We start from the raw sequence: 8,067 nt of genomic DNA, 5'->3' as shown, positions 1-8,067 counted from the left end.
CGACCGGAACGACCTAAGGACAACGATTTGGCTTACAATTGGAACACTATATCGATTTCAAAATTTATTATAAAATTCGATGTTAATATGAATAGTGCCTCGGACGCAGCGCCTCTCAGTCCCGGAGGCGCTGTGGCGGATTTATCCGCTTCAGAGGGGACTACGGATAACGACCAAGCTACGTCCCCGGCTATGAGTTTAATCACTGTGCCGCTCGTGGGCAATCGGGTTACCTGTCCAGTATGTGAGAAAAGGGAAATTAACCTTTTCTTCCTAAATCTGTCGGATCTGGATAGGCATTTAACACAACACCACCCGGATGCCCCGATCTTTTGGTCTTGTATTAACTGCGCGAAATGCTTCCCAAAGCTTCATGGGGCTAGATGCCACATACCTAAGTGTGGTGGCGCTAGCAGCCAGGCCTCCATGACAGGAGAGTTTCAGTGCGAGGCCTGTCCCATGAGCTTTGGATCGCGCAGAGGGCTATCCACCCACGAACGGCATGCGCACCCTGCCGTTAGAAATATTAAAAGAAGGGGAGCGGACCCCCCAGAAGAAAATACTAAAACTTGGAAAGTAGAAGAGGTAGCACGCTTGAAGGGGCTTTGGGAAATATTCAAAAACCATAAACATCCCAATAAAGAAATTAGCAAATTCCTCACCACAAAAACGATCGACCAAATAAAGTATCAAAGAAAAAAATTAAATTTAATTGGTGAGGAAAGCCCCCAAGATGCTACCTCACTGGCAACAGAGGGAGGGTGCGATCTCGTTAGTTCAGGCAATGCCAGCTTTGGCTCGCCTGTAGGCCGCAACGAGAGCGAGCTTGCCCAAGAGTGGAAGCTCTTACTTAAAGATGAAATTAGTAAGCCAACCGAGGTGCCCCCTATTTTAAAGGAGGTTTACAGTCGGTTGATGTCAATCTGGGATGAGTACCAAGATGATCGAGAATCCCTAACGGAGAGACTCGATCACTTTATACGCACAGCTCTATACGAGCTTATAAATAAACTTAAAAACCAACTGGATAAAAAGAAAACTAAAAGACCAAGAGCAGCCAAAAATTCTAAAAGAAACAATAGAAACTCCAGGAAGCGATTCTCATACGCTCGTTGCCAGGAGTTATTCCATGAGTGCCCAAGGAGACTGGCTGATGCCGTGGTCAATAATGATCAGGCATATCTCGAACCAGCCAGGCAACCTCCCGGATCTGAGGAAGTGAGGGGGCTTTACGATAAGCTGTGGGGACAAGTGGGTACCACATATGTCCCGATTCCAGTTACGAGGGCCCCCAAACTATCCCTATCCGAGATCTTCCCGCCGATAACGGCTGAGGATGTGGGGGAGAGAATCGGCAAAATTAGAAAGAAAGCTGCAGCAGGACCGGATGGATTGCAAAGTGATCATTTAACCATCCCCGGCCTGCCTATCATAATGGCAAAAATTTACAATATACTATTATATTACTCTTATTTTCCCTCCGTATGGAAGGAGAATAGAACAACTCTCATTCCTAAATTAAATAAGCCAAGCAGCTCGGTCGAGAACTGGAGACCCATTACTATTAGTCCGATTTTAGGCCGAATCTTCTCCTCCATTATCGACGGGAGGATAAGAAAAGGCGCAGTATTGAATATGAGACAAAAGGGCTTTACATCCGAAAACGGATGTAAAATTAATATCGAATTGTTTAATTCAGCCCTAAACTATAGCAAAATAAATAGCGGTGGGATATTCACTATTGTGGATATCTCAAAAGCTTTCGATACAGTGCCTCATGTAGCTTTAAAACCTTGTCTGGCAAAAAAGGGTGTGCCCGCCCCTATCGTCGACTTAATTGACGAAATGTATAATAATATCAAAACTACTATTAAAACTAAAGATGGCGGGGTCGAGATCATGATCCGCCGAGGAGTTAAGCAAGGCGACCCCCTATCGCCCTTACTTTTTAATTTATGCCTAGAGCCACTGCTGGATGAAATTGAGACACAAACTAGTGGAATCAATGTTAGTCAGAATCGAAAAGTCTCAGTTCTGGCCTTCGCTGACGATATTGTATTACTTGGAGCGGACGCGAGGGAAGCGCAACACCAAGTAGACATCCTTGCCGACTATTTGTTAAGCCTCCAAATGAATCTCTCAATTGAAAAATGCCAAACCTTCGAGGTTGTGGCCAAAAAAGATACCTGGTTCATTAAAGAACCAGGACTTAAATTCGGGAATCAATCAATGCCCAATGTAGATCCCGATGAGGCTTTCAAATACCTGGGCGCCAAAATCGGTCCCTGGAAAGGCGTCCATTGTGGTGTTATTGTTCCAGAACTTCTGAGCGTGGTGAAAAGGGTGAGGAAACTCTCCCTTAAGCCGGGCCAGAAGCTGGAACTTCTAACTAAATACATCTTCCCTCGCTATATTTACCATCTACTTGTAAGTCCGCCAAGTGATACCGTGCTCAAACTACTAGACAGCGAGGTCAGACAGGAAATTAAAATTATTCTACACCTCATGCCTTCCACTGCCACAGGCTTCTTTTACACTCCAAAGGCCTGTGGAGGATTGGGAATACCGAGATTTGAACACATAATCAAACTCGGTATCCTAAAAAGTGCAATAAAGATCGCTAACTCGATCGATCCAGCAGTCGCTGGCCTTATCGACGAAGCAGCCAATAAAAAGCTAAAGCAAACGGCCAACTCCTTGCGGATCAATTGGCCAGCCTCCTTGGAGGATATTGAGAAAGCTCGAAAACGTTTAAGGAAAGAGCATATCAGCCAATGGGCTGATCTAAAATGCCAGGGACAAGGCGTCCCTGATTTCATTAAAAACCATACTGGCAACTTGTGGCTTGAGGACCATAGTCTGCTCAAGCCATCGAGACTCATCGATGCCCTTCGATTGAGAACTAACACCTTTGGTACAAGATCGGTGCTGGCACGGGCCGACAAAAACATTGATATAACATGTCGAAGATGTCGAGCCCAGCCCGAGACCCTTGGACACATACTTGGGCTGTGTCAGCACACCAAAGGCTTAAGAATCAAGAGGCACGACGAGGTCAAATCTCTCCTTGAAGAAAAATTGAAAAATAACAAAAAGAATGAAGTATTTGTAGAGCCGACGATTAAGGCCGAGGGCAGTTTATTCAAACCGGACCTCGTAATCAAAAACGGGGAAAGGGTTCTCGTGGTCGACGTAACTGTCCGCTACGAGAACAAAAACTACCTGGCCTTAGCCGAAAAAGAGAAAGTAGAAAAGTATCGGCCATGCCTAAGGGCATTAAAGGAAATATTTAACGCCAAAGGAGGAGAGATTCTCCCGGTGGTCTTGGGCAGTAGAGGCACTATCACGCCTAATACTGAAAAAGTCCTCAAGCGGTTGGGAATCGCCAACAACGAGATCAAGACAATGCTTTTAAATGTATTAAGAAGCTCAATAGAGCTGTGCAATATATTTATCGATGATTAAAAACTCGAAACGATTATTAACCAAAAAAGAAATAAACATCCCAGATATGTCTACGTCTTACATGTTATTTATTTATTTATTTACTCAATACTCAAATTGTACATATGAAATTATTTTATTATTATTTATTATATACACAAATCTTCGTTTGTCCGTTGTCAAGTGTTACCAGAAATTGTTCAATCAATTGAGGTAACATAAAATTTTAGAACCTTACGAGGGGGTACCTCGGAAGTGTGTACTTGTAATAAGACATAGATTATAGCCAAATGCCTCGTCATCTAATTAGTGACGCGCATGAATGGATTAACGAGATTCCCTCTGTCCCTATCTACTTAGTTTCCAAGATGGCGGCAAGTGGGACGGACGCGTGCACGTCGCTCCGCAGTCTATAAACGAAAAAACCGGGCAAATTAAAAAGTTCGGGCGTAAAAATTAATTTAAAGCAAAGTGGGAGTGCCGAGGAAAACGTGTAGTTAAAAAGAATCGTGGAGATCGCCGAATTCAGAGCGAAAAAAGCTAATGTAAATCGCCACGTGCGAAAAGTGAGGTTAGCTGACGCGACGGATAGGAAAAACCGAAAAATCAAAGATCTCGGGAGCGAAAAATAATTCAATAGGCAGAGTTAGTGCTTAAAATAAAGTGCATGCAAAAATATTAGTGGAGATTTCCGCAATAAGCGCGGAAAAAGCAAAGAAAGTGCCGCGTGTGCGAAGCGAGGTTAGGCCACGTGGCGGACAAAAACGCGTAAATCGAAGATCTCGGGCACGAAACTAAAATAATAGGTAGTGCGAGTGCTAAAAAACATAGTGCACACCGAAAGTTTAGTGAAAATTGCCGCAATAAGCGCGGAAAAACAAAAGAAAGTGCCGCGTGCGCGAAGTGAGGTTAGGCCACGTGGCGGACAAAAACGCGAAAATCGAAGATCTCGGGCACGAAAACTAAAATAATAGATAGTGCGAGTGCTAAAAACATAGTGCACACCGAAAGTTTAGTGGAAATTGCCGCAATAAGCGCGAGAAAAGCAAAACAAAGTGCCACGTGCGGGAGGATAGGTTAGCGGACGCGCGGCAGCCATCTTGGGTCGAGCGACCGAAGCGCCGCCGCCCGGGCATCTTGGGAACCAAGAGCACGCTGCTAGGCGGCAAATTCAAATTCAAATTCAAACCCAGGGGTTTTGAACTGTGAAGAGCACGCCGCCGGACTCAGCGCGGGAGTGCTCGCGGGAACAAAGCGCCAACTGAAAGTCCGCGAGGGGGATTCAATACGCCGCTGGACATAGCCACCGGGAAGCGAACAGCCGCAGCGGCAGCCGCAAGAAGCGGCAAGGAGCCGGTGATGCCGACGCTAGGGCACTCGTCGCCAGGCGCAGAGGCCAGAGTGGTCCTCCAACCCCTGAGGAAACAGATGGAAAAGAACGAGGCCACTCCAAGCCCGAGGATACCAGAGAAGACGATGAGAGCAAGCCTGGGGAGAAACAACCCCCCCAGAGATGAGGAGAGATTGGCCGGGGAGGATAAGCGGCAAGTGCCCGATATAAAGGCACAGGCCAGTGACATAGAGAGGAAGGTCACGGCGTTCTGCTTAGACTCGGCCAGGAAAATAAACAAGGAACACGCCGCAGTAATCCTACGGCACTTCAAAGAAATGAGGGGCATTGTTGACGAGCTACTGCTCCATAATAGCTACCTGACAGGCAGGCTAGAGCAGAGTGCCGGAGATGAGAAGAATAAGGAAACGGCGATAATGAACGCCGTCAACAAAGCAACCAGGCGGCTAGAAACAGCCGTCTTGAGAACGACGCAGCAGGAACAGAGGGAGCCGACATATGCCGAAAAAGTAAAGATAACGAGCAACAAGGTCGAGCAGACGGCGGTCAAGCCGCCCAAAAATGTGGTCATAATTCGACCGGAAAGAGAAGGCGGCGAGATTCAAACGAGCGAAGAAGCACTTGACGCGGTGTTCACCCTAGTGAATCCCCGCAAGAGAGGAATCCAAGTTACGGCCGTCCGGAAAATAAAGGGAAACGGCCTAGCCGTTGAGACGACGAAGCCGGAGAGCCTAAAAGAGTTCACCGAGAACTCGAAACTAAAGGAGGCTGGACTAAAAGCTAGCACGCCGCAGCGGAGACCCCCCAGGATGATCATCTACGACGTCCCGAGGGACATTCCAGAGAAGGAGATCCTGGCCTGCATGAGGAAGCAGAACCAAGAAAGACTAAATGAGGACGACGTTGCAGCCATCAAGTTCTGCTTCAGGACCGGCAGAAAGGATCAAGAGGAGACGAACTGGGTCATCGAAGTGCCCCCCCAGGTAAGGGAGAAACTATTGAAAGGTAAGATCTTCCTCTCATGGAATGCCTGCAAAGTTAAAGATTACATAGCAATTAGTCGCTGCTACAAGTGTCAAGGATACGGACACGTGGCAAAATATTGCCGCGTTAACTACGAAATCTGCGCGCACTGTGCAGAAAGTGGGCACAGCACTAAAGAGTGCAAAGATAAGGATGGGCACGCCACCTGCGTAAACTGCAAGAGAGCAGGGAGGAAGGGCGACCACGCAGCTTCCAACGCGAAATGCCCAATGTATACGAAAGCCTTGGAAGCAATAATAGCAAGGACGCAATATGTATAAAGAGCAACGCAGGGACAGAAGAGGACTTGGGAGGAAAAGGGAAATAAGGATCCTGCAGCACAACATGCAGCGATCCAAAACAACTCCTTATGAGATCCGGACGCAAATGGACGCCGATGGGGATGACATAATATTAATGCAAGAACCATACAGCGTCGATGGGAAAATACCCGGATTCGGCACAGGAGTCGCGATCGCCTGCAGAGGGTCGAAGCACAACCCGCCAATGGCGGCCGTAGGGATAAAATCAGAGACCCTAACGCCCCTCGAGGTCGCCGAACTCTGCACAACACACTGTTCCTGCGTGCAGATAAGCGACGGGGAAACAGAGGTGTACGCGGCAAGCCTGTACTTTCCGCCGACAGGAAACATCGAGGTCGGCGTGCAACAGTTGGAGAAGGTACTACGGTGTCTCAGAGGCAAGAGGATCATCATCGGCCTGGATGCGAACGCAAAATCACCGCTGTGGTGCAGCAGGAGCACCGACGACAGAGGCGAGGCCCTAGAGGCAGTCATAGCGCAGTACGGTCTCCATGTCCTGAATCAACCAGGACAACCCCACACGTTTGAAACAACTCGAGGGCGATCAAACATAGACGTGACGATGGCGAGCCCAGAGGCAATACTCCTTGTAAAGGGCTGGAGGATACGCGAAGATGGTACCTCCAGTGACCACCGGATACTGGAGACGCTCCTCGACTTCGGGACGAGAAGCACCACACCGCAGCTTCAGGAAAGACGCTATAACACGCGAAAAGCCAACTGGGAGGTATTTCAGAGTGCCCTCACAGAGAAAATGGAGGCACTCAAAGAAACAACCCTCCAGCAGGCAGAGGACGTCGAAAGAATGGCCGGGCAACTCCAGGCAACCCTGATAGGTGCCTGCGACACCGCCATCCCAAAGAAGAAATGGTACTACAGGTCAGTACCCTGGTGGACGCCCGAACTCACCAGAGCAAAGAGAAACACCTACCAGGCGAGAAGAAGGTATCAGGGGGCCAGGGACCCCGCTACGAGGGAGCAGGAGAAGCTGCGGTACAGGTCAACACGAAAGGAGTATAAGAGGATGCTGGCAAGAGCAAAAATCCAGAGCTGGCAGGACTTCGTCACCAAAGAGGGTAACAGGGAACCTTGGGGCATCGCTTACAAAACAGTCGCAAGGAAACTCAGAGGAGAGGAAACAACATCGACGCTGAAGACGCCGCTCGGATATACCTCCAACTGGCGAACGACCGCGGCAGCGATGTTGTCCGCACTTCTACCCGACGACGAGGAAGACACCGAAACGGAGGAGCAGAAGGAAATAAGGCGGAACTCGACAAACCCCCCCAACGTAGAAGACACCCCTGAATTCAGCTTCGAGGAACTCAGTGACGCCGTGAAACGGCTGAGGAAGGGGAAGTGCCCAGGCCCCGACCTGATTGAGGTCGAAATAATCCAACGGGCCTGGGGAAGAATACACCAGGAGCTCCTAAGGCTCATGAACGGCTGCCTCGCCTGGGGAATATTCCCCAAACGGTGGAAGGTCGCAAATGTTATCACCATCCCCAAGGGACCGGATCGGGACAGAAGCAATCCGAAATCCTACAGGCCAATCTGTCTGCTCTCCATGATAGGCAAGCTGCTAGAAAGGCTAATGGCCACCAGGATGGCACCTATCTTCCACGACCACGCGCTCTCCTCCGACAGACAATATGGCTTTCGCCCCGGAAGATCGACGGTGGACGCGATCATCAAGCTCCGCGAGAAAATCGAGCAAATGAGCGAGAAGAGGTACGTCCTCGCAATAGCACTCGATATATCAGGAGCCTTCGACAACGTCTGGTGGCCGAACGTGCTGCACGAGCTCAAAAGAAGAGAATGCCCCGACAACCTGTACCGGTTAACAAGGAGCTACTTCTCCGAAAGAACCGTACAGATTGCTGGGAAAAACGAAGCAGTGAGCAAGCCCGTCACGAAAGGATGCCC

The sequence above is a fragment of the Bombus affinis genome, unplaced genomic scaffold (genome assembly GCF_024516045.1).
Source record: "Bombus affinis isolate iyBomAffi1 unplaced genomic scaffold, iyBomAffi1.2 ctg00000612.1, whole genome shotgun sequence".
Classification (NCBI taxonomy): Eukaryota; Metazoa; Arthropoda; class Insecta; order Hymenoptera; family Apidae; genus Bombus; species Bombus affinis.
Note: the sequence above shows the minus strand (reverse complement) of the source record.